Raw genomic sequence first — 25,960 nt, forward strand, 5'->3', positions numbered from 1 at the left:
ACAATTATGACTGATTGTAAGGTTCTATTGTCTCTCGCTGGTGATAATTAGTTATGTTTTGCTTAGAAATCACACTTTTCTTCAGAAATAATTTCCCTCTATTGCCCCAACTTGCTTTTTTTTTTTTTTTTTACATTAATGAGTGGCCTTAAGCTGTAAATTACAAGTTGGTGGTTGAGTCGTTCGGCGGAGACGTGTTTTCCTTCAGGGATCGAAGCGTTTGCTCTCCTCATCCCAGTCCAGACATGCTCCTCGCTCAGCGACCAATCTCTGCACAGCGCCGGCTCAAATTAGACTCCTCTTTTTTAATGGAATAGTTGACACAACAATAAGAAGTCAATCATGATCTACTCGCTCGCATCGCATGGCGATGGGAAGTCAGGTGCAGTTTCTGGAGTCTTGCAGGAAAACAGCGAGGAAGACAAGCGAATGACTGGGTGCAGCGTCTACAGGGTGATTTAACACTTTTATTTTAAGACGAGTCCGTTTGACAGGCTTGCGCTGCGTATCAACTCGTTCAGCTTGGCCAGTTTTAGTGTTTAAGGTCCTGTGAGAGCCCTGATGGACGATGGATGCTCCTCGCCCTCCATAGAGACCTTCCAAACTTGAAAAACTGGCTGCAGAGAACATGAACTACATAAAGAAGTAGCAGCTGAAATCGTCTCTGATCTAAGAGCGTCAGCAAGCGCTGATCTCATATTCATGCGTTCAAGCTTTACACATTTGACAGTAAATGTGGTGACTGGCTTGTAGCTCGTCTCCATCTTCTTCAGATGTCCAGGAAAACCCTGCGATGCTGCTTTCCTCGCTGTCGGTAGACGAATAAACTTCCCTCCGCGTTGCGTCAGCCTGTAGGTGAACAGATAAGAACTGAAGTTTCATTTTTTCCCTCTAACACTCGTTCTCCCTCTGCGTCTGTTTCTGTTACTTCTCCACTTTGTCAGCGTTGCTCAGAAGTCCTCTTCTACTTCTTCTCCCGCTGGATTCCGGGCCTCTCCACCAGCCGGGTTAATGACATGGTTGTGGTCTTGGCTGTGGTCGCCGAGAAGCAAACAGATCTGCTCCTCAACCGCACCTTTCTGTCTGTTTTTGTGGGGTGATGGAGTGTTTGCTGTCATCTGGAGGTGTGCCATCATCACCCTCAGGACAGCGCTTTAGTTTCAGCTCCTCTTCTTCGTCTGTTCTGTCTCTTTCTGTTTTCTCTTCCACATGTTTTGGAAATCATTTGTCGTGCTTGATCGGCGCACAGACGCGACCGGTTTCTCTTCCAGTTACTTGCAGAGATGTTGGGATTTGCCAGTTGGCCCGTACAGAGCGGCTAAAGGGTGCAGTGGAGCCAATTATAGCGGTGGGTTTTGTGCGCGCTAAGTGTAGCGTAGCAGAAGTGGGTGTGATTGGTTTTTAATGGGACTGAGACACAGTCACAGATGTAAAGGCGTGCTGTGTTCGGCGATGGCGTTGGTCAGCGTGCGGTCGGCGAGTCAGCAGAGCGCATCTCCGACATACGGCTGAGTCATCGCAGCTCCAACGCCAGAGTCAAAGTGCAACCGGACGCCGTCAAAGGAGCGGTCGACTCGAAAATAAAAGCTCGCCTCCACGCGAACGGGAAATCAAGGGAAGCCTCGCCGAGCCCCAAGCTTTCTGGAGGATCACAGAAAATTAGCGTAGCAGCATTCTGCTAAACACCCGAACAAGATGGAGGTCGCAGACAAAAGGCAAACCAGATATTGGATTTCAAAAGACAATAATTGTGCTGAAACCTGCTAAGCTGAAAAGCATTAGCATGAGATGATGAGATTGGTATTGCACAGGTGAGAAGCTGAAGCTAATCTCACCTAGCGGCGGAGGCTTGTGCATTCAGACGACAGAGCGGGCGCAGCCTGGTTCATTTAGCTTAACTTTGTAGACTTTGAAGCTACATATTAGCTTATAAACCTACATTTGCAAGACACTGAGAACTTGATCTTTGAACTAGCTGCACCAAATACCTGTGTCAATGTTCAGTTTTTGTTTTATGAGTGTGTTTGCAGATGTTCGTTGACCCAGCAACTCATGAACACAAGTTCTAGCTTGTTGACCTTCCTCATCCAGGTGGTGTGTTTAGCTTAGATGTTAAGTACCTGTCTATTAGTGACCCGATGCCTTCAGGAGACTCTGATTGCTGTGCACCAACCATAAGGAGTCGTTTTAGTTGGTCTTTGCTCTTTAAAACATCTCCCCAAAATCTTTCTGCTTTACTGTGAAACCCCAGAAATGTTTCGCCAACTAATAAAAAAGCTTGATTCAGCTTTCCATCAGCATCACCATGACCATATTATGACCGAAATTTCTATTCGTGGTGAAAGATCCTTTAAATTCTAACAAAATAGTTTGTTAAATCGATCGTCTAGCGTGAAGACAGCGGTAATTTCCCGTGTGTGTTCTCTTTTTTGGCTGCAGTTGTTTGCTGATTCACAGCCGGGCTTGAAAAGCAGACTCGTCCTCCCGAAAGTATTTTCAGGATCTTATCTCCTGAGTAATGAAAGTGTCCCTTCTTCCCTGTCTTAGGAGCCGGTGTGATCCGGCCTCGGGCTCGGGGCCCGGCGGTAAATGATACGGCCGGAGCCATTAGCCAGATCCTTGTCAGTTCGTACCGCTGGCTCCGGCTGATGGCTGGAGTGTTCTCTGCTTATTAACCGTACTGTCATGCGCTCTTTTGTGAGCGCGCACATTAATCTAAATGTACATTAGGATTCTTCGCAGGGAGCCGGAGGTTTTGACGGGCTGAGAAGTGAATGAGAGAAAGCAGCACAGGAGCTCCTGCTTAGCTGGGAGAGGTGATTTGTATTGCCTGGCCGTCCTCTGCCCCGTTCGCAGCATCCAATCTGGACAAGGGGTTGTTATCAGAGTGCCTGAATGAAACAGCTGCAGAGCACTTTTCACCAAGTCTCCGCTCAAGTCCTTCCATGCCTTTAGAAAACGCCTGTTGTGTCAGACGCCGCTCGCTAATGGCTCCTGACTCTGATCCAGCCTTATCCCACCTTCTGCCCTGGCACCTCTCACAACTCGGAGACTTACCTGGATCACACCAAAAACTTCTGCTTCTCCCCGCCGTTCGGAGGATCAACCCATCCCCAGCCTGCTGCTACAGCACCTACTGCCGCTAACTCGCTAGTGTTCCGTAATGAGAGGGATGCAGCAAAGCCCTGTGGGTAATCCACATAGGATTTTCCCTCCACAAACTAGCCTGGTCGCGCTGAAACGGCCAGTCCTGCTGTTCCGGCACTGCCCTCTCCCGTGCCCTTGACTCGGGGAGCCGCGATTGAAATCGAGCTCACGTACGGACTTGTCAGCGCCGCGTAGTCGCTAGCAGCTAGCCCGAGCGCATCAGCTTTATCGGTGATGTCACCGGCGTGCTCAGCCTGTCCGCGCTTGTATAGAGCCGGGGTCATGAGACGAACCCTCCCTCTGCAGTGGGAACTGTCCGTTTGACTATAATGCAGCTTAAGCCTCCATGGAGGAGGGCATTAGCCCACATTTGTGGGCATCAGATGTTGGGAAACGGCGCTCCAGATGGGCCGTTAGTCACCGCTGCGCGTCCGGCGCACATGGCCTCAGATCTGAGTGAACACAAGAAGCGTAAATGATAAAACAGCTCCTACTACTTTGTTTGCAGAGGTGTGTTCGTCATCTAATGGCCCTCCTTCGCCTCCCGCACTCACATCCCCAAATGCAATCTCGAGCTCAAGTCCTGACTCGGCTAGATAGGCCTCCATCAGCTATTTAGAGAGCCGCTCTCATGCCTGTAGGCTGCAGTAATGATAGCTTTTTCCCAGAGAAAAACCCCCAGCTGTTTGCTCCCACAGTATGAGAATGAAAAGTGGCGAGGAGGAGGATGAAAGTGTCGCCAGCCCTCCGTTCTACAGCTGTGATCTCGTACAGTTACGCCGAGCGGGCCGAACAAAAGCGCCCGACACGTGCGTCGTGAAAGATTAATTGGTTGCTGTTAGTTTTAACTCGTCGTCACCTGCAAGTGGAGGAGGATGAGGAGGTAAGGGGGGTGGGCAGGTGGTGGTGGTGGTGTTACCTGCTTTTCTGAGAATAATAAGGAGTCGGGGGGGGGGGGGGGGGGGCAAAAAGTTTCAGGAGTAAAGTTAGGAGCTGAGGATGAGCTCACCTGCTTCAGTTAGCGCCGTGCGCCTCGTCAGCTGGCACTGATTGCACTGTGGACATGGTTAACAGCCCTCTTTAGAGGTGTGAGAGAGAGAGAGTGTGTGTGTGTGTGTGTGTGTGTGTGTGTGTGTGTGTGTGTGTGTGTGTGTGTGTGTGTGTGTGTGTGTGTGTGTTACACCTCTGTCCAGACACATCTGCTTGGCTTTAATTAGTTTTGCCTGGCACAGGGACCGGCAGTCTTTGCTGTTTTAATAGCAGCTAAGACGTTTATCAAGGTCTGAATCCGACTGAAGGAACCAGAGTTTGTTTGGAGAACAATCTCTTTTCATTTGTGAAGAAGAGGAAGAAAACGCTCGGCATGCTGGGACACGTTGAGACCGAGCCTCTCTGCTGTGCATAGTTTGGCTTCCTTTCGCCCCTCCTCCCTTTGGCGTTTCTCTCTTTCATTATCTTGGTGTCATGTGACTTTAAGGCTGTCCCAAACGATCAATACTTTTTCTTTTTTCTTTTTTTTCCATCTGATTTCAGGTGCATTCAGCTGAATGTTCACAAGGGAAAGCTTATTTATTGATAGGTGTTGCAACACAAAAGCTTCATCCAAATAACAACACATAATCAACAACAACAAACACTTAAAATCAAATTTAAAACGTGTTGACGTCATCTGGCCGGATCTGATGTACATCCCGTTTCAGAAGAGAAATAATAAAAGGAGATATGTTGAAATGTTGTCTATTCATATTTTTACATGTTTAAGCACATCAGCTTCTGCTGCACAGCAATGGATCTATTGGTTATTAATCGATCTTGATCACATGATCTGTGTGTGAGATGCCGTTTCACAGACGTTTCAGGTCTCAGAAATGAACCGGATCGTCAGTATGGACACACGAAAACTGGATCAACACCGGCGTTCCACATCGTCCTCCCTCCAGATCAGTGGGAATCCGTTCAGTCGTTTTTGCGTAATCCTGCCGACAAAACACACAAACCAGCGAACCGACCGACACGGGTGAAAACACAACCTCCTCTTGGAGGTAAATACATTTTCATGTCGGCTCGACGGCAGGAATCAAGTGTTTGTATTTATTGATTTTCTTCCTGTGCTGCCGAGAGCTGATAGATCTCTGTACATACGCTAAATATGTTCAGCATCAACACGACAGGACGTCAGAGCGCTTTTTTAGCAGCTGTCTGTGCAGATTGTGCTTCACCACAGACGCAGAAACACGAACAGGATGGAAACTAAACTGGGCTGTAACTCGGAGACGACTGGGAAGTCGAATTTAATACTGGTGATGATTTCTTCTGGTCATATTTTGTTCTGGGATTCTGTAAAGGTAACTGCCCTGGTTCCTCTCCCGGGCCTCCAGGCTACGAATCCTTCCAGGGCTTCCCTCCTCCCGCTCGTATCCGATGGAGACGCCGAGGCGACGCCTCGTCTCCTCCATCATCATCAGTAAGTGCCCCTCCAGAGCCAAACGCTCTAAACGCCTCCTCCTGCCAAGCGTCTCCGTCCTCCCCATCTCTCGACGGCGGTGCCTTCTACTCAGGATGGGGAGATTTCCACTGATGAACCAATGAGAGCTGACAGACGCCACCACCCCCCCCACCCCCCCTGAACCCACCTTCTTCATTTCGCATCTGCGAATCTTACCTGACGAGACTCATTTGTCAGGTCTCCCTCCTTCCTGCTGGCCTCGGCACCTGATCCCCCCCCCCCCCCCCTTGATGTTCGTCTACCGAGGCGACCAAACCGAACCCGAGCGGAGGCGACGCAGGCGGCGCCCGAGGGACGGCTGTCAGAATCGTGGTTGTCTTCCCACGCCGGGACCTTTCTGTACGTCTCACTCAGGCCTCAGTCTGGGGCCCCCACGAGGGGCCCGTCTACTCAGGGAACACCCCTCCAGCTGCTGCTGAGCGTGTCTAAACTTCTCTGTTTCTGCATTGTATGGATATTGTTTTTATTATTATCTCTGACTCACTACAAGGGCAATTCCCCCATAAGGGATAATAAAGATTTCTACTACTACTGTGATTTATTACAACGCCAGAAGGGCCTAAAAAAAGACGATGGTGAGGAATTTAAAAGCAGCAGCAGGAGCTAACGTCGCCCCCCGAGTTCCTCTTACAAGCTGGGTGAATGCAAATGGACTATTTTTTTAAAAATAAAGCAGGCGTAATAGTATGGCGAGCACAATCATGCCCCTTCCAGTTTGAACTCCTGTCTGACTCCTCCTGCCTCCGGCGGCTCACCGATTGAGATTGCTTTTTTATTTTATTTTTTTTGGGTGGGTGGGGGGGGGCAATCTTGGCCCGTTTGGATCCAGTCGGCGTTGGACGTTGGAGTGGTGGCGAGCCATCGACTCATTTGTGTTTCTCATTGTCGGCGTCCATTTTTGTTCTCTCCCCTTCTCTTTGTTTGCATCACGCTTCTGCTCAGTATCTGGCCAACAATTGATAAGACCCAATCCCTGACAATGCTTGGCACGCGGCTGCGGATTGGTGGCGGCGGCGGCGTGCATTGAGGCGAGCGCGTGTCTGTTCGGAGACGGTATGCGCCTCACGTCATTGTTTATCTACCTCAACTTCCAGATGGCGCTCAGCAGAGAGAGTGTGCTCCCCCCCCCCCCAGCTCTCCTTGGCGTATGGACGGTTTCAGGTCCAGAATGCACAGCAGGAGGTGGAGGTAGGGGCGGGAGGGGGGGTTGTGAGAGCGCCAGCAAGGCAGACTGGAAGCACTGGGAAGTTGGGTGGGTGTGTGGGAGCATATGCGCTGGTGATTGGCCCTCTGAGGCTCAAGGGTGTCGTCGAATCCACAACATTTTTTTTTTTCCCCCTGAGGTCATTGAATCATAAAATCTCGTCTCGGGCAACAATCGAGTCCGCCGGCCCCTCGGTCTTTTCAGCCGTCTGGATTGATGGACGGTCAATTCCAGCAGTGGGAGATAATCACAGCGTGTCAGCCTCCACCGATCCGGAATCTTATCTGTGTCTGCCCAATGCCAGCATGCCACAAATTACCACAGGGACACACTCCTCTCTTTTATTGTTCCGAAGCCCCTGAGGAGACCGTTTTTGTCCCCGCTGAGCTTAACCTTTGCAGGATTGTACAACCGCATCCTCCGATGAAGAGCAGCTTCACCGCAGGGAACTCCTACAGCACTCGCCTCCATGTTCCGGGAAGGTCGCGCACTCACGATAGAGGAACGTTTCGCACAAAACATATCATGACTCGAAGGTTTGGTTCACATCTTCTCCCTGCTTTTTGTTTTCAATTCAAAAAACTTTATTTGTCCCCGAGGGGCGATTGAAGGCACATGAAGCAGCCAATTTCAATACACAGAAAATCAACTTTAACATTAAAATACACAATAAACAGATATGTGCAATATAATATTTGAATCAGAGCATTTACAGTCAATGATAAGCTCCGCCCATTCGCATCAACCAGTTAAAGAAGATTTTAACTTCCTGTGCCGAAGCAAAGAGTCACGGATGGGAAAGGAAGTGATGTGTGGACATCCGTGCGTCATCACAAGTCGGCTAATGATACCGATGTGGATTCAATCAATCAGAAAGAAGACTTTGTGATGGTTTTTACCAATTAAAAATCATCTTGTATGATCACACAGCTGCTTGATAAAACACTCAGCTTCAACAGCTCCAGTCTCAATTTATCATGTAGGTGTTGGAGAGAAGGCCGGTGGACGTCGACAGACGTTTGACATCATCATGTGTTCGCGTCAAGACTCCTTGAGCTCCCTGCTCTCCTCCTCAGAGGATAAGGAGCTCCTGGATCTCCTGCTGCCCCCGCCACCACCACCACCACCACCACCCCCACCCCCTCCATTTGGAACACATTGTCGTCTTTGAGTGCGCTGTTGGGAGCTACTACCTATTTCGGATTAGCTCACATAACAGCCTGTCCCGTCCTGCTGCTCCTTTCATGCGGACGTGATTCTTTTTTTCTAACAATAAGGAGAAATAAAGGAGCAACAAGCCTGGAATTAGAGGAGCTCACGACACCCGAGAGGAGCTCTTAGTTGTCCTGATCTAATACTTCTCCTAAATAGAGCTGACTTACGTCTATTATGTAGTAAACAACATGAAGAAGCGCAGCAGGCGGAGCTAAAAGCTCACCTGTAATAAACACCGTTGTCATGGAGACGGGTTCACAGCACAACAAAGTCAGATGTGAAGAATCATGAGATAACTCTGACTTGTTTGACCCTCCCCCCCTCTCACCCCAACGATGGGGTTCGTTTGGCGACGCGTCGGCGGCGAGCCTTTCCCGTCACGGCGACATCGAATTCCTGACTGCCTCCATCATAAACGGATCTCCACATCCCAGAGTGTGGAGCGACAGAGTCCTCCCGAGACGATCCTACTTTTCTCTTGTGTCCACTCCTGCCCACCCCCACCCACCCACCCACCCTCCCTCCCAACCTCCAGAGCGAGCGCCTGCTAATTGTGGCCTAATGGCGAGCTGTTTCAGCAAAGAGTGGTAAAAGCAGCCGGTTTGCGAGGCGCGCCGCCTTTTCCTGCGTGGACTGATTACGCTGTCTCGTTAATGCACCCTCCTCAGATACAAATGGAGGGGTGGTTATTGCGCCGGGAGAGACAGTCGGCCTGTCAAAACCGGCCTCTCTAACAGACAAGAGACTCAGATAAAGAGAGATGAGGGAGAATATATTCTGGAGAGCCAATTTCACTGAGGGGAAAGAAGCGAGGCGGTGCAATTATGAAATATAGCTTTCTTGTTCCAATAATGACCTTTTCTCCACCGACTCCGTGCCCCCGCGTGACCGCTGTAAATGATTTAGGGAATGGCGGCACCTTGGCGTGGATGACGGCCTGTGGATGCTGTGGTTGGCGGTGAAGGATCCTCTGCGGAGGTGACGGTTTGGAGGAAGCGGCTCAGGGCGCTTCAACGCTTCTCCCTCCCCGAGTCGTCATCTTCACGCCACTGCCAGGTCCATCCCAGGTGTGTGTGTGTGTGTGTGGGGGGGGGGTCCACGCTGATGTAAATCCACTGGAGGCTGAAGGCGAGGAAATGGCTGTTTTTCTTACAGAGTAATTAATCACCAGAGGATGGCAGGATTGTTTCAGAAGCATTGAAATAAACTTTAAAAAAATAAATTAAAAAAAACCCTCAGCACAACTTTTTCTGCAAGATATAGAAAAACATCATCAACGAACACCCACATCCTGTGTGTGTGTGTGTGTGTGTGTGTGTGTGTGTGTGTGTGTGTGTGTGTCAGGTATGGACTAAGGTCAGGAACTGAACTGTCTGACCCGACGCAGACGCCAGAGGAATGTGAAAGCAGCTCAGACGTTTGGTTTTTTTCACACGTAGATCTGGAACACTTGTGTTTCTCCTCTGACTAATCTGTCTGCTTGTTTGTTTGTTTGTTTGTTTGTCTGAGCAGATAAATATAAACAAATAAGGAAACTCAGAACGGAGCTGTCGTTCATTCCAGGTTCCAGGTTCTGTCCAGTCAGATGCTGATGATTGATTATTAATTAACAGAATTAACAAGTCCAGGAATGTGTTCGATGCTGAACTGAGAAGAAAAGTTCACAGATTGACATTCATTCACTTTTCCTACATCTATATTTCCAATATGCTAAACCCATATAGTTTATATTTATCATAAAGATGTGCTCAGTGGTTTCTGCGTGTCACTGCTGAAATGATGCCTTTCGCTATTTAGGGATTTCTGTCATTTCCTCCCCCCCCCGTTTCCATGGTTACAGCTTCCTCGGAGGGGTTGGGCTGCCTCTCGGAGTGGATCTCATGGGTTTCAGCAGAACTTTCTGCACGCGGCTCTGTAATGTTCAGGAACTTTTTTTTTTTTGCGTGTGTGTGTGTGTGTGTGTGTGTGTGTGGTTGTGTTTTCTGTTTCCGTGGTTACAAGGTGAATTTGGGAGATGTTTTGATGTTGGAATTGTAAGTGTTTTGTTTGTATTTTTGTGTGCTATGCATTAAATGACTTTTAAACCATGTGCACTGAAGGATTCTGGGTATTTGATGCTTGCTGTTTGGTTCTGTCTGGTTCTCGGGGGTGGTGGGGGGGTCCTGGTTCTCCTTAGATATTACCAATTTCACAACTTTGGATTTTTGTTGTTACATATGTGCCATTTCCCGCCATAACAAACCTCAGCTGGCTGCCGGTGGGAGGAGCCCCCCCTGCAGTGAAGAGTATAGGTCTCTGCCCCGCTCCACACTCCCCATTATAATGATTGCCTGGAAAAGGTGGCGAGCCGCGGCTCCATTCAGCCTGTCAGACGGCTTCATAAAGGCGCTGCCGATGGGTCCCAGTGGGGCCCTCATCAGCGGCGGAGGGCAATGAAGCGCCTCTGGACACCGCTTGTCTGAAGTGACAATAGTTCTCCCGACGATGGGGAGGGAAAAGAAAAACCAAAATGGCCACTGAGCTGCAGGCATCTGTTGGACGGCTCATGGGGAGGTCATCCAGGAAGTAATGAGGTGAAGCTCTGCAGCGGCGCCGTGGCTGTCAATCAGTTTGGACATTGTTGGGTTATAACGAGCGCCTGTTGAGAGTGTAAGCACCTACATAACTAGGCAGCTTTGTTGAATGCGCGCCACCTTTCACCTCCTCCGCCGTCTGCTTTCTCCTCCAGTAATCTCCTTCATCCTCCAGTCTTCCTCACCGAGAGGTATAGCGAGTAATCCAACATCTGTCTCGTACACATCTCCTGCCTCTGGCATTAAAACCTCCCGTCTCCTCCCACCCTCCCTCCGGTAGCCGTCAACGATTTCTCCTCACTGGGAGGCTCCTGCGAGTCGCCGTGGCGGTGTCAAACGGGGCTCCTATTTAAGCTCATTAAATGTTTCCAAGAGAGCAGGAAATCAATGGTGCGTACCGGTGCACCAGAACTTTTCTCTTAATTCAATTTCCTCTCCTTCTTATCCATTTGCACATCTCCCTCTCTTTCTCTGCTATCACTCTTCCTGCCTGTCGTCCTCTTTGAAGTGGTGGTTGCGTTCGTGGTCCATTCTGGACTGGTATTAGTGACGGGTGCCGTTCCGGGGTGCTGTCTGGCCTTCAAGGCTGGTTAAGCACTGAGCAGACGAACGGTCGACTTGAAGGACGGGCTCTAGTTGACCCGGCGGTTCTGGAGTCTAAAACTGTCCTTCCTCATTCTTCTTTTCCTCCTCTGATTCTCTCCTCCTCCATCTTTAGAAGTTTTTCCTCCTGCGCTTGTGAGTTCATGTCTGGCAGCGCTTTGTGACGGTGATGCCCGGGGGCCGGGCCTACACCTCCTCTGGAGCTCCTGTAATTGCTCTTTTGGGGCCTCGTCTTTGGCTCTCAGCCTGTCTCCATCACTTTTCTTGTAGCCTTGTCCCGTCTTCTTTCTTTTACCCTCACTCTGACTCCCCCTCTTCCTTTTCTTCTCTCCCTATATGGCTCATTATTGCTGATCCTCACCTGCCCAATCTGGGAATTCCATACAGAGTCACTCAGCAGTTTTCAGAGCCGCCTGTCGCTCGGCTGGTTTGTGTACTATCTGCTCTAAAACAGCTTCGCTAATACTGTTTGGCCGAGAAAAGGAAACAATAGTTCTGTCACTTTTTTTTCCCCTCCAGCTGGTTCTCCTCGATGCTCCGGCTGTCAGAGCACACTTTTTCATAAACCCTTCCGCCTCGGCTGCAGCCTTTGTAGGACGAGCCTCGGACACAGTCTGCTAACCACGGGCCCGGCGCTGCATGACGTCACATTCAGCATGTGGAGCGTTTCAGAGACAGTCTGTAGGTTTGTGTTACAGAAATAAACAATATTATCAACGGTGTCTGAGTGTGAAGTGTGGGCTTTAATGCACATGCTCAAGTTACCCATAATGCAAAGCAAAGGCTGCTTTTTCTAAAGTTCCTGCAGCTCTGTGAATCCCTCTTTGCAGACGATGTGGTTCTATTAGTTTGAATAACATATTGCAAAGTAGCAATTTAATAGTTAAAAACTCATACCTGCAAAAGGCCCCCAAATAAAGAATTTGAATTCTAGGACATTACAAAATTGTAGTGCATGACTAATCAATAGAATGCACCAAGAAGTGAAGATTTGAAATCCACATTTTTATTGGTTAAGTTTGCTTTATAAATGAAATTCAAAAAAAAAAAACCAAGCACATGAGCAAACCAATCAGGCCAAGTGCATTTCTCACTTCAGCTGCTAAAAATGACCATCTTTTTCTCCTGACAGTCAGATTGACTCGTTAATTTAAAAAGAAATTTTAAAAAACCCAAACAAACCAACCAATAATTTTTTTTAAAAAGCGTTGCCGACAGATTTAGACAATAAGACTCAAACGTCTGCAGCTGTCGTCATAGATACCGTCCACAAAGAAACGATGGAGACCGACATGATAATTCTTTCTTGACTTTACATTAGTTTAATGTGTCTTCAAATAACATCGACGAGTTTGTGTACTAGAGATGTTTATTGATTTGCATTTGTTATTTTTATCCGGTGGATGATGTGATGTGTGACGGAGATGGGATGTGATCTATAGTCGTCATGGAGGCACGGCGCTTAATATCCTCCTGCTAATGGCATATTTAATCACGTGTTGAAGGCACTGCGCAGCACAAACTGTAGTACTCAGTATGTTAGCGTGTAATATGGAACACAGGCTTTGTTATCCCCCCCTCCCTCCGGTTTGTCCCTGAGCGGCCCCTCCATGCCGCTCCCATCCCGGGGCCTCAATCTGAAGGGTAATGGATGTGGCTGGTTGCAGCTGCTGAGCAGCAGGCCGCTATCAGCAGCGCTATCTAAAGGCCTGAGTGGCCTGTGATGAATGTCTCCGAGCTGCGTCTCCACCGATCAATAAGCACTAGCGCCCAGATGAGCTGGATGCCCTCCCCCCCATCCCAAACCCATGATTCTCACATATATCTGCTCCTCATAATCTCCTGCTATGTTTGCAAACTTTTTCCCTCCAGTTCCTGGCCCTGAATTGGGGCATTGATCTTCTCTCCTCGGCTTGTTTTAAATAAAGGGCCTGTATCTCCTCTCCAGCCGGGCGTGCTCTCTCCTGACAGCGGCTAACGCTACGGCGGCAGCAAACATTACCCCGGCCCGATCGAACGGCCGTAATCTGAGATGGAAGGCTAGGGGAGGATGAGGAGGATGAAGCTACCTCCCCCTCCCCTCCCCTCCCCTCCCCTCCACCGGCTCTCCACCGGGGCTTCCATCACAGGACCGATGCAAGCAGAAGGTCCCGTGTGGATGGAGGATGAACAGGCGTGTGCTGCAAACACATGCATGCAACAACAGGGGCCCCACCTGCTCTGAAGCACCTCCACCAGCCCCGCGTGTGTGTGTGTGTGTGTGTGTGTGTGTGTGTGTGTGTGTGTGTGTGTGTGTGTGTGTGTGTGTGTGTGTGAGTCTCCTCCTGACCACCTGACTGTGTTAATGTGTGTTTGTGCTGCAGAACAACAGCTCTGTCACAACCGCCGCTGCTTTCTGATCGGGTTTCTCTCCTCTGCCGACGAGGGATTTACAATGAAAAGACAGGATTGAAATTTCTCTCCTTTCTCTCTCTCTTTCGCCCCTCCAGGGACTTTCTGTATCTTCCTTCCCCTCCCCCCCCTCTTCTCTCACCTCCACTCCCCCCTCCCCTCCAGCTCTTGATTTTTCTTCCTGGTCTGCTTTTGTCTCTGCCACACAAAGCAGATTCTGATCCTGGTAATAGTGTGTCTACCGACCACCACACCTGTTGCTGTCAGAGCGGCGGGGTTTGGGACGAAGGCAGCGATGCCCTCCAGGCCTCAGGCTCTCTGTACCACCTTTGCTGGGAGGGGGGAGGGGGGGTGTAATTTGACTGCCTGGTCAACCTTGAGCTTCACCTCTAACGTGTGTCTTCTTAAACCCTCTGATGTTAACCCCTTCCCTCTCCTCTCTTCCAGAGTCGGCCCTTAATGAAGCCGGGGGTCGGCGGCAGTGGGCGGCTAATTGGCCACGTTTTCCCGGGGCTGCAGCTGATTGAAGAGTCCGACGAGGGCCCGCTGTGCAGCCGCTGCACGCCGCTCCGTTCCACCCCGACGACCAGCGGGCTCGCTGCGCCTCCGCCCGCCTCTCCCTAGTGAGTAGCGCCTCAGCTCAGGTCATTTTTGTTTTAGCTCCCATAACTTTGTCCGGTTTTCATTCCGCCGCCGTGAATCTCTCGTCCTTTATGTCGCTCCATTATTCTTCGTATAAACATCAGGGCTGAACTGGTGTCAGATTTTAACTCACAGTTTAAAATGAAGTCAAACACCGGACCGGGTCGCTAAATCAAATTTTACAACAGTAGCACTTATTCATTCGCTCCCACCGAGCCCATAAATGGGTGTGTGGCGGCACAACTGTGACACATCATATTTTTATTTCCCATATCAACCATTAAAGGAACAGGTCACCCAAAAAAACATCATCCGCACGATCACAGATGGAAGGAAAGGTGGACTTTCTCAGTCCACAAACGTCTCTGGAGCGTTCCGTAAAACGAACCTGAGGAAGATGAGCTTTAAATAAACAAGCATAAATGGCCCCCTTCACTGTGTGGCATAATCCAAGTCTCCAGGGGCCCCAAACCGATCCCCAACTGATTTGGAAAGAAGAAAGTCTTAAAGATGAAATCCTCATTAGCTTTTAAACTACAGTATTTTCCGCACTATAAGGCGCACCTAAAAGCCTTTAATTTTCTCAAAAACCGGCAGAGCGCCGTATAATCCAGTGCGCCTCGTATATAGAAAAAAGTTTTAAAATAGGACATTCATTGAAGGTGCGCCTTATTTTATCTGTTTCACAATAAAAGCCTTATTAAAAATGCTTTCTGTCCACTCTAAGGTGTTTTAATATGAAAATGGTGCAGGAAGTGTTGACTTTAAATTAGCTTTAAGCCACTATCTTAACTTGTACCCCTTATAGTTCCCTGCTAACCCAACCCAAACCAACAGGGAAATATAAGCTAGTCTGTTACTAACTAGCAGCTAACTCATTCCTCCTCTTTCCAGATGCTATTTAAGTCAGTTTTTCATGTGTTATGTGAGCTCTAAATTTGCAGGTCAGCTCTAAATATATTTTTTAGGGCCTAGTCTGTCGTCTGGATGATGGTCCAGGCTCTGTTTCGATTTGAGGGCTCGATTGAAGTGAAAGGGCTGCTGGGTCTTGGCGGAGGATGAGCTCCATTATTTATTGTTGGACTTTTATTCCCACACTTGGTCCTGGCACTTTCTCACTTTTCTCAGCTTGTGCCACCCTCGGTCGTTTTCCTCACCTGCCGCTGTCGGAATTCAGGCAATTACCACAGTTCCCCCCCCCCATCAAAAAATAACTCCCAGCCCAGATTTCCCTCGCAGTGGGCCCAACAGTCCCAGCCTCAGCCAAGCTGCCTCACACTGTTCGGACTTAACAGGAGGGGTTGGAGGCGATGGCGTGGTGGAGAGCTGGTGGTGGTGGTGGTGGTGGTGGTGGGGGGGTTGCCTCTAATTATTCGAGCCTCCACTTTCTGCTCGTTAAGGCAGCCCTGGCTCCCATTGTTTGGCTGTCAGTACAATAGTGGAGGTAGTGGAGGGACGGCGAGCTCCCGGGAGAGGAATGGATGGAGGCAGCAGATAGTCAGCCGCCTCACCTGGGAGTTGGAGAAGACGAGGGTCGGCCCCCAAGTATCTCGGCTTTACCAATGGAAGCGCTTTTTGTTATTGTGCTCATAGAAGTGGAACCGCTTGGTAAGTGGTCAACACTGTGAGTCAGCAAACAATGGTCTAATTATAAGTCAGGACTCGGTCTCCAGTTGGAAGTTCTGTCAGAACTTTATTCCTGCTTATTAAGGCCTAATTAAATTTGCTCTCGTGCTCATTAGTCCCCAACAATTAACGCTGCTTTAATAATGGCTTTTACACAGGCAGTCGTGAGAGCTTCTTAAAACCAGTTGGTCCGACTCGAGGGATGTAAAGAACAGCGTCTCTTCCTCCTGAGCGGCTCCTGATCCGCGGAGGTCTTCGTCCGACAGGCAGCTCCTGCCCTCACTCATCTCCTCCACAATCTGTTTGCTGAGGTCATAACTCCTGCACTCCATTTTCCATCGCGTCCTCGGGCGCTGCCTCCCAGCCAAGCCGGCGGCGGCTGGAGATAAACAAAATATGGCTCATTTGAAATGTGGACTACCCCAGGTGGTTGTTTCTGGCTGCACCGACTGAAAGGGGACTTGGGTGGAGAGATGCCGAAGCTCCGCTTCTGATCCAAATAATGGCGCATTTACAATTCACTCCCGTGTTTGTTTGTTTGTTTGTTTGTGTCCCCGGCCTCGTTTTTGTCTCGGTAGACGGAGTAAATGTCATGGTAATCACATGCTTCTGGTGTCTGGGAGGATTAGGAGGTGTCACTCATTTGTCCTGGGAGGATTTGCGCCGGAGGAGTAACCAGGTACTCGGGGATGAATGAATTAGGAGCGCAGGTTCAAACGATTTGTCATCCTCTTTTCCGACTGGTTGTGTGGATTCTTCTCATCACGTGACCTTTTTCTTTTTCGATGCTTTGAACGTTTTTTTTTTTCCTTTTTGCCTGAGATGCTCTCTGAGTTTGCTTTCCCAACGTGTTCCTTTGAAGGATGTAGACGCGGGTAAACAGGCGCGTTTAATGGACGCCGAAGCCGTCTGACACAAAGTATTTCAAAGAATAAGCCTTTACAGGATAGAGTTTTTGAAAAACAACGCTTGTTTAGAATATTGTTGACGGCGCCGTCTCCGACAGTGACACATCTAAATGCGGGTCAGCTTCGTCTACATCACAGATCCTTCCTGTGGTCTTCAGAGTGGAGCCTGGAGTGGATTCACGATTCGCTAAGCATCATAGTGATGATCTTAGATGCAGTCGATGAGAAGGACGCGTCATATGATCGTTGCTTGTAGTGGAAAAAAATACTGTGGGTGACGTTAAATACGCAAAACCTCTTGTTTCATATCCAGATGACAATCATCACAAAATGTCACCTTTAATCTAGAATGACTAGAGAATAAACCAGACAAGGTCCACCAATCCTACACGTCACGTTTAGCTTATCTGAGCTAAGCCCCGCCCCTCCATAAGCTTCATAGGGAATAGTTTGGATATTTTTTTTGTATAATTAATGAAAATGTTGGTTATTATTTCCTTTGAAAGCGTCTCTTTCTACTAATAAAACTCATTCTACCAACTGCAGATTCATTAAAGTGGCTGTAATGAATTCTAGCATACACGCAGCAGCTGTAGCTAACAGCAGCATCTAATCCTTCGTGAAGGAAGTAACTCGGGTTGTCAGGCGTCAACAGCGTCACGTAATTGGTCAGCTGAATTAATTTATGTTTATTTTGACTTGACGACATTAGCATAGCATTTTTAGTAGCTAAAGCAATCTTGGATTTGTTGTGTGTCTGAAATCTGAGGATAAATCCAGTAAAACCAGTAGTACAAGAACTGTTTGCTGTTTACAGGAAATATTACACTATTCAATAATTGTTATAATAATTCACATAACATGAGGTGGAGACGGAGGGGCTGTTTTCTTCTTCTCTGGATTAGGCAGACTGGCTGGTCCAGTGGCATGCTGCTGCCCCCTACTGGTTGTTACAATTCAGCCTTCTGTCAGTTATTATTTTTAGATTTCTTTGTTTATTTCATCGTCAGTTTCTCCAGCTGATCCCAGATCTCTGAACAGATTCCTTCTCTGCTGGTAAAAAAAAACAACAACTTGTGACTCTTTGTTGTGTTTCTACAATGTCGACAAGCCTCTAATAAATGGTACCGCTGGGTTCTGAAACCTGATGCATGTATATCAGGCACATCGCCGTTACTCACCAACCACACAGGATAAACAGTTTCTATTATAATGTAGTCCATCATCATCATCATCATCATCGTCACCTCAGGCCAGCACAGATGTGAGACCCTCATCATGGGTTTGCTCAATAAACTCGGTAAATGCCACGTCCTTGTGGCACAAAAATAATAAAACGCTCCTGACTTCCCCCCTCCCACCTCCCTCCTCCTCCTCCGACTCCCCCACTTCCACTGCGGCCCTACAGCCCTCCAGTTTTTCCACCGCCCCCTGTGAATATCCAAGCTGTCGAGGCTGACGGGGATGAGCTTTTTCTTGCCAGGGCACAGTTGGAACAGATCCGGCCTCGGGGCCACATGTACCGCTCCGGTTCGGCCCCTGCAAACGAGGCCTGCCCCGCGCTGCAACCATCTGAATGCAAAGCCCCTCGCATTACAGCGACAGATTCCTTTTGTTTGCACCTAATCGCTTTTTGGAGACGGCTTGCCCTTTTGTAACAGGATAGCTTTGCAGCTTTGCAGCTAGCTGAGCGCGAGCAGGAGGTTTTGCGACTCATCAAATCACAGATAAAGTGTTAATCAGAAATCATTTCTGTGGATTTGGGGGGCTTTTCTTCACAAGTCTAGTTTTTTTTTCAGGTGTTAATCATCCATCCGCACCCTTGAGGCCTCAGAAATGTGGCTGTCAGGCTTTATGCGAACAATAAGCCGCACATCCAGGCCCGCTTCAGGGGCGGCGTGTTGAGAGACGGGCTCCAGACGAGCCTCTCAAACAGTCTCGCATCAAATCCTCTATCGTACAAATCTCCACAATGATCTGCCAAGTTTTCTGCTGAATTCACCGGAGCAGGAATAGCAGAATTTCACACCCCTGCTTCCTCCCCCGTCCCCCACCCCATCCGACCATCATCGGACGCCGCTTGGCAGGAGAGGCTGATGGGAAACATCTGAGATAGAGTTGGTTCACAGACTGATTGCATACCAGATAAACACATTTGTTTGTTTTGTATTTCTGGATCATCTTGGAGACGACGGCAGTCACTTTTATTCTACATGTATCTGGAGCAAAATGAAGCATAAATGCAGAAACACGCAAACTGGCGGCGGCGGAGAGCTGCAGGTCTGGCGGTCCGGGATCGATGCTGCAGCCCCGCCGGCCCATAAACGAGCAGAGATGATAATGCACTTCCTCTGCCTCTGAATGACTTCCTATGGCTGCCAAAGAGGAAGCAGCTCTTGGCCTTATTTCTACTCTTTGCACTAACGGCTTCGCGTTTGCATGCTGACTGGGTATTGTCGGGAAAAAGCCACCAGACAATGATTCAGCAGGTCCTCCGGAAGCGTCTGCAGCTGCCAGAGATGTCCGCCGCTGAAGTCTCTTTTATTTGGGTCTGCTGAGTAAATATAAATAATGAAACGGAGCCAGTAATTGGTGGTTCTCGGTAATTAGGACCGAGCTGTCAGCGAGGGAGGCTGCAGCACGGTGGCTCTGAAACAAGTCCGGTATTTACTGTTGTCTTTGGGGGGTTGTTGCCTTAACAACAATCCCGGGGATAGCAGGGATCAGTTTACCTTCCTGTCAAAGAGGTTCCATCAAGACAAAACCTCCACGTCCGTCCAGCGCTAACAGTGCTAACATGATCGTCTCTTACCCCCGTATCCCACGGCAACTGTCCCGAACGGGGCACGGCTGTCATCTTTAACTTCACCATGGAGGATTTGGTTTTGTTTGTCTGTTTACAGAGGAAAAAAAACACAGATTTGTTTTGTGACCAATTGGATATTTATTCTGGTCATTTTATACATGAATAAACCACCACAAGACAAAACAGTGAACAATAGAGAGGAACGCAGAAAGCACAAACAAGACAAGAGAGTAGTTATTGATGACCTTTACCAGATCTGTTCACCTCAGGAAGCACGTACCCCCCACCCCCACCCCCGACGTATTCAGGTGGGACCGGTACCGCCCCAGGATGAGGATCAGCCTCCCGTCAGTCGACTGATGATCATGACGGATGCGTTGAATAAAAACCAGCGTCTGATTAACGGAGTCTGGAGGATGAACTCAAATATTCATAAAGTCTGTGATGAATGACGGATTGTTGCTTCATGTGAAATAGATTCAGGGTTTAAAATTCAATTAATTTGCTTCAGTTTGGGGTTGAACAGAAGCAAGTCGTATTTCACCTATAGGGGAAGTTTACAGAATGTTAATAATATCCAATATTAACAAAGTTCGGTTTGGAAAAAAGTTTATGAACTCGTCTAAAAACAAACTTAATTTTTTTAAAGCCTGTCAGTTCGTCTGAGAGGGAACAGATGCTGGATTCCTCCGGGTCGGACCTGCCGGACTCTGAGAGGGTCCCCTCGGGACGGGATCCTCCAGGAGAACCCGCCCCCCCCCCCCTAGTTTAATTAATCAGACGCTTTGACCTCTTGGCTGCTGGTGGCGTGACGCCTTCCATAAACTACGTTATCAACCATCTCTGCAGGTTTTCTAATTCCCTGTAATCCCGCCGCTGTCGGGTTATTCTGGGCCCGGAGCGAATCTTCCTGCCTGTCTCTGCTGCTCTGTGTGAGAGATTGGATTCCCACGACACACACACACACACACACACACACACACACACACACACACACACACACACACACACACACACACACACACACACACACACACGCAGTGTCAGATCCCTGTAGTGTAGATGTCCTGATTGGACCTGATGATTATATATTTATATATATATACTGTATATATGTATAATATGGGGTATGGAACCCGGGTTGAGGGTTATTCTGATATTCAGCTCCAGACTTTTTTGCGCCTGAGCAGGGGACCCTGGATGACCTGCCCTCCACCCCACCCCGCCGTCACATAAAGTAATGAACCCGCCGGCGAATGGCATGCAGTCGGGGGTGACTGTGGGGTGAGCGGGAGAGGGCGTCTGGAAGAGGTAGCCGCTCCATACAGTAGCTCACAACATGCAAATTGCATCAGCGCTGAATTAAACATGCGGCGCCTCGTTGCCAGAGGCGTGATGGACATTTAAACATATTGCAAAGCGGAGAAAATGGGTTTTTCACTGCGTTATTTACGGTGAAGTTATTGTATTCATTAGATTATAATAAAACACCCATTACATCGGGGTGAATGGTGAAGGGAGAGGAGGGGGTCGAAATGTGTATCTGCTCTGAATGAGGCGGGTTCCTGTAGATATTAGCTTCCTTTGCAGTGGGACTCGGATCCGCTGACACGCTTTGTGAGGAGTAATAAAGAAATATATCTGTTTTTATTGTACCTTGGCGACAGAGTTATGTTTGGAGCTAGCATAAAGAGCTGGAACATGGCGTAAAATCATATTATGGCCCATTAGGTGGGAGCCCGAGCTAAGCGCGGCTAACGGCGAGCGAGGACTCGGGGTAATGGCTTATTGTCTGCGATCTGCTCCTTCACTTCTCGCTGATTGAATCGTCTCCATCAGCGGTGCTCCATCTCCCAGGGAACCCGGAGCGGACGAGGTGATTTCAACTGAAGACATCAGTCTGTCAGAGCTGGGAGATAATGTGGGGGTGGGAGTGGGGGTGGGGTGGGGGGGGTACTGGGTCAGAAATGTAAAGGAAAGGTCAGGATTTATGGCCGGACTGGTGCACGGAGCGAACTGTCCGACAGGAAAACCGTAACGAAGACTCTTTATCTCAGTTGGGCCGGTCTGCAGACGGCGGGGAGTTCAGCGTGTAGTTGAGTCGTCCTGGAGATCTCACTCTGCAGAGCTGAGCCCCTCCTTCCCTGCAGCTGGGGGGTGGGGGGTCATTTCAGGAGCAGTTCTCCCAAGAATGAAAAGTCGGCCTTTATCTGCCGATGAAGGCCCGGAGGAAGTTTCTCATCCGCAGAACATTTCTGGAGCGTTGAAACGTCATTCTGAAACTGGATGGACTTCTGCAAACCGATGTAGAAAGATGGGACCGGATCCGGGACCAGAACCTGGATTGGGTGTCTGAACGGGAATATAAAGTCAGGAGGGGTCCGGTCTGCTCCAGAACCGTCCCGTAAACTCAGCCTCACCTCTCGTCCCGTCAGCTGACACCCTTCAAGTACTGAATAAGTGAGTTAATCTGCTCTGCCAGCAGTCCGGGGGGGGGGTTGGGGGTTGGTGGTGGTGGTGGGGGTGTTCAGCGAGTAACCTGAACCAGGCAGGAAAAGAATCCCAGGCATGCTGAATGGAACCAGATGTGTTTTTGTTCACGCGTGCTTCAGTGATTTCTGCTAGCACATACTTGGATGGGGACGCAGCTGACAGCCAATCAGAGGGAGCCTGGATTTCATAATAGAGCTTGATGAGATGATGGGGTAGGGTGCAGGTGGCGTGGAGGGGGGGGGGGTTCTCTTCCTGCTCCAACATGTGTTGCTGTACGTGGTTCAGACGGGACCGACGCAAGAGGAGGCTGACAGGTTGACGTTCAGAGAGGAGGATCCACCCAGACACACTTTATCACCAACAGTGTTATTTACCTTCTGTTTATCATTTTAGTGATTCTCATTTCACCGTATAACCCAAATAAAAATTGATCCGAGTCTAAAAACAGGTTTTATTTCTCATGCATCAATGAATGAACAAACAAATCAGCGGCTCTTTTATTAAAGTCAGAGGAAAAATGTCAGATATCAGACGGGAGGGGAAGCGAAGGAGGCATGAAGACAAAATGAGACAATAATAATGAGGAACAAAATTCATTCTTCTTGTGATTTTTTTTTTTTTTTTAATTGGAAAAAGAAAAGTAGGAGTCAAGAAACCTCAGGTGGGGGTGGTGGGGGGGGGGGGTTAAAGAGACACTTCTGGGGGCCGTGAGGAGGATGAAAATTTGGACCGCATGGTTTTTTTTTATTGTGTGGGTCTGTTTTCAGTCCCACGACAGTCGATCTCTTGAAGGCAGCTGTTAGTAATATCTGACCCCCCCCCCTTCCAACCCCGGGGGGTCGTCTTCAGGTATTTCTCCCAGTAATCCCAGTATGGGATAGAACCCTCTGTGGGGGTATCATAACTGAAGTTATGAGTAGTTCTGGTTGAGGATGCGTGACTGACTGGACCCAGGTGGGGGCTGGGGGGGGGGGGGGGGGCACCTGTTTGACAGGTGGGCTCATGACTAACTGTCGCTAGCTGTCTATTATAGACCCCGCTTCCTGTCTTTATTGTACCGTTTATACCACGAGGCGTGAATTATAATCCATTTGTACCGACGGCGCCGTCCGGTTGGGACTGGATGTTAACAGGTTTGAACGGTCTCTATGGCAACTGTTTTTGTTCTAGTTACTTCTAAATAGCTTCGTCAGCTGGTTGCTGGTTGTCCACCCCTCGCCCATCAGAACCTCTCACCTGTCCCCCATCACCCTGTTGTCGCGTATCGGCCGTCAGCAGAGGAATCGACCAGCTGCTACCGTTTGAAGTCCCCGGCAGAGGTTTTCATTACCGCCGCTATCTCTGCAGACACGAGGTGACGGACCCGCCCTCCTCCTCCATCCCGCCGATGCTCCGCAGCTCAGATACCAGTTAGAATGCAGAGCTGGAGTCTATTAGCATAGAGCGCGAGCAGCGCCGGTCGCCTCAGGGCGCCAACCCCTACGCCGCCCCCTCGCTTCTGCGCGCCACCTCGCCTGAAAAGGCTGAGAGGGTACGTGTAATTGCATTTTCCCCTCCTCTCTGTGCAGAAACTCCGAATGCGAGATACGAGAAGATTCCCCCCACCGACCCGGCCCGTCCTTCCCCACCTGCCTTGCTCCGACATATCCCCGCTCACCTCCGCCCCTCTTCGCACCTCTTTTCCTTTACGCTCCTGGCGTGTGGAAATGTGTGGCGTGCGGAGATGAAATTAATTGGTTCTCAGTGTGGGAGCCCTGTGCCGAGAGCTGCTGTGTGAACGCTCGCCAGAACTCTCTGGAAGTTTGTGCCAAAGGAGCTTCGCTTCCTACACGCCGTCATCCATGGAATCACAGACACTACTTTTCCCGACAAGTCGCTTTTCTTTGTCGGTGTTCATGCAGGAAGAACGTTCTTTCCGATGAGTTGTTTATCTGCGGCGTGCCTGTGCTGGGGCGTGGCTCAAATGTGGGTTAGGAAATACCCTGGTCGAGCTTATTACACGCTGCCATGCTAATGAAGCTTTTTGCTCCGCTAATGGTGGAACCAAATGGAGATGCTAAACCCACATGTTCCCCATCAAGCATCGCTGTTTGCAATGACGAAAATCTCATTTTGTAAATGTGTAGTTATGCCAGCACCAGGACAATCTGGACGCCGCGAATGTTAACGCAGTGTTTTATGGGCCGGGGAGCCGCCGCCGCCGCCGCGTTCTGTGTCACAGCTTTTAACAGCAGCTTTTATCTCTGTTTTTAGATGTCTGAGAATGAAATGCTTCTCTGTGTGCGTGTAAAGTTTTACATTTGCGTTAGTTTCACAAACAGCTTCAGGATGCTACGGTGGCTAAGTGGGGCAATACAGGAAAAAATGGTGACCTCTTCACCCCCCACAAACTGATGCAAAGTCAGACGTCGTTTGTGGAGATTCACAGAAAAGTAACTTTTCAGCATCCTCTGAAACAATGGAGGGAGATGGAGATGCAAAACGAACACGAATGACTCCATCAGCTCAGGCGGCGTCATCCAGTTCTCTGGAAGTGCTGACATCTCAGTGTTGAAAAGATAATTTCTCTACTGAAAGCTTCAAGTTTATGCTGAAGCTCGAAGCGATGCGTTGGGCTAGGTCAGCTGAAAACCTCCACATACCCTCCTGCTGAACTGCTTGGTGAAACTTTGAGTTTTTGTTAACTGAAGCTGTGAGTAAAGTAGAACCTCCAGATACGAGTTTGATCAGCTTCGTGACGGAGCTCCTAAGTCAAAACTCAAACTAATTTTTTTTTCCATTTAAAATAACATTTTAATCCATTCCAGCCTTTTAAAAAAGCATCAGACCCCCTAAGGTATGAAAAATAAACATTTTTTTTCAACCAATAACATGCAGGCTTTACCTGTGAATAATTATTTACATAAAAGTTACGTAAACAATGATAAAGAAGGATGGGAAACGCAAAAGTCACTAGAACACACAAGCTACGTCTTCACCTCACCAATGAGAAGGAGATCCGGTCTCAGCTGACGTATCCATCCGCCAATATGGAAAATTAAATATCTCAACAGTTTTTCTTTACAACACTGAACTAGTTTAACTAGTTTGTGGCCCTTGTTAGTGAGGGTAAATGGAGTTTAATTAGTTTTTAGCATCTTGTGGTGACGTCTGGTCGTTGATGCTGCAGACTCTCTGCTCTGATTGGCTGCCGCGCCCTCCGCCTCCAGCCTGTCCCGTCGTTATGGATGCCTCCTCCTTACAGAGGTTGCTGTTTGTTCTCCTCGCTGTCAGATCAGAGCGGCGTCTCTCCGGCTTTCTGACTTCTGTTTGGCCTTCTCCCCCCGTCCTGCCGGCGGCCTGATTTATGGCGGTCTGGAGCTAATGGCACAGAACCAGGATTTGTGTCCGTGGCGTTGTGACTGGATCGGCGCCGCCTCATTGGCCGCCTCACGTCTCTCTCGCCTCCCTCTCTCTGGATGAGGTGAACGACGGAGAGGGAGAGACTCTGCCGTTGATCAGCGTCCCGGCGCTCATCCATCTTCACCCCCCCCCTCGCCCTACTTCTCTCCGGCGGAGCGACCCGGTTGCAGGTTGGCAGGAGAGTCGACTCACCTTCACACAAGGCCACCTCACCTTTCCTCCCTCGGCGTCGCTTGAACGCCGGAGGGGGGGGCCCAGTTTTGAGGTTTCGAGGAAGAGGGGGGGGGGGCTTGTTGGTGGAGCTGCGTTAATTAGCACCAAAATCTGAAGACGAGAGTCACGTTATCTCCCCCAGACCTCCTCCTCCCCCCGTGTCTCTTGAGGTTGTTCCCATCATGCCGCTTGCATCGCCAGGTTTGTGAAGGATGTCGCTGCCAGCTGTCT

The 25,960-nt window shown here is 49.2% G+C and overlaps 1 protein-coding gene across 1 annotated transcript in view; it reads left to right on the forward strand.

Annotated features, from left to right (window-relative positions):
* Positions 1–25,960, forward strand: part of plxnb2b (plexin b2b) — a 111,542-nt gene that overhangs the window by 13,572 nt on the left and 72,010 nt on the right. The window contains exon 2 of the mRNA XM_068312349.1: positions 14,087–14,262. The gene's annotated coding sequence lies outside the window, so the exon portion shown is untranslated. The remainder of the gene's footprint in view (positions 1–14,086; positions 14,263–25,960) is intronic.

This window comes from Antennarius striatus, chromosome 4 (assembly GCF_040054535.1).
Source record: "Antennarius striatus isolate MH-2024 chromosome 4, ASM4005453v1, whole genome shotgun sequence".
NCBI lineage: Eukaryota > Metazoa > Chordata > Actinopteri > Lophiiformes > Antennariidae > Antennarius > Antennarius striatus.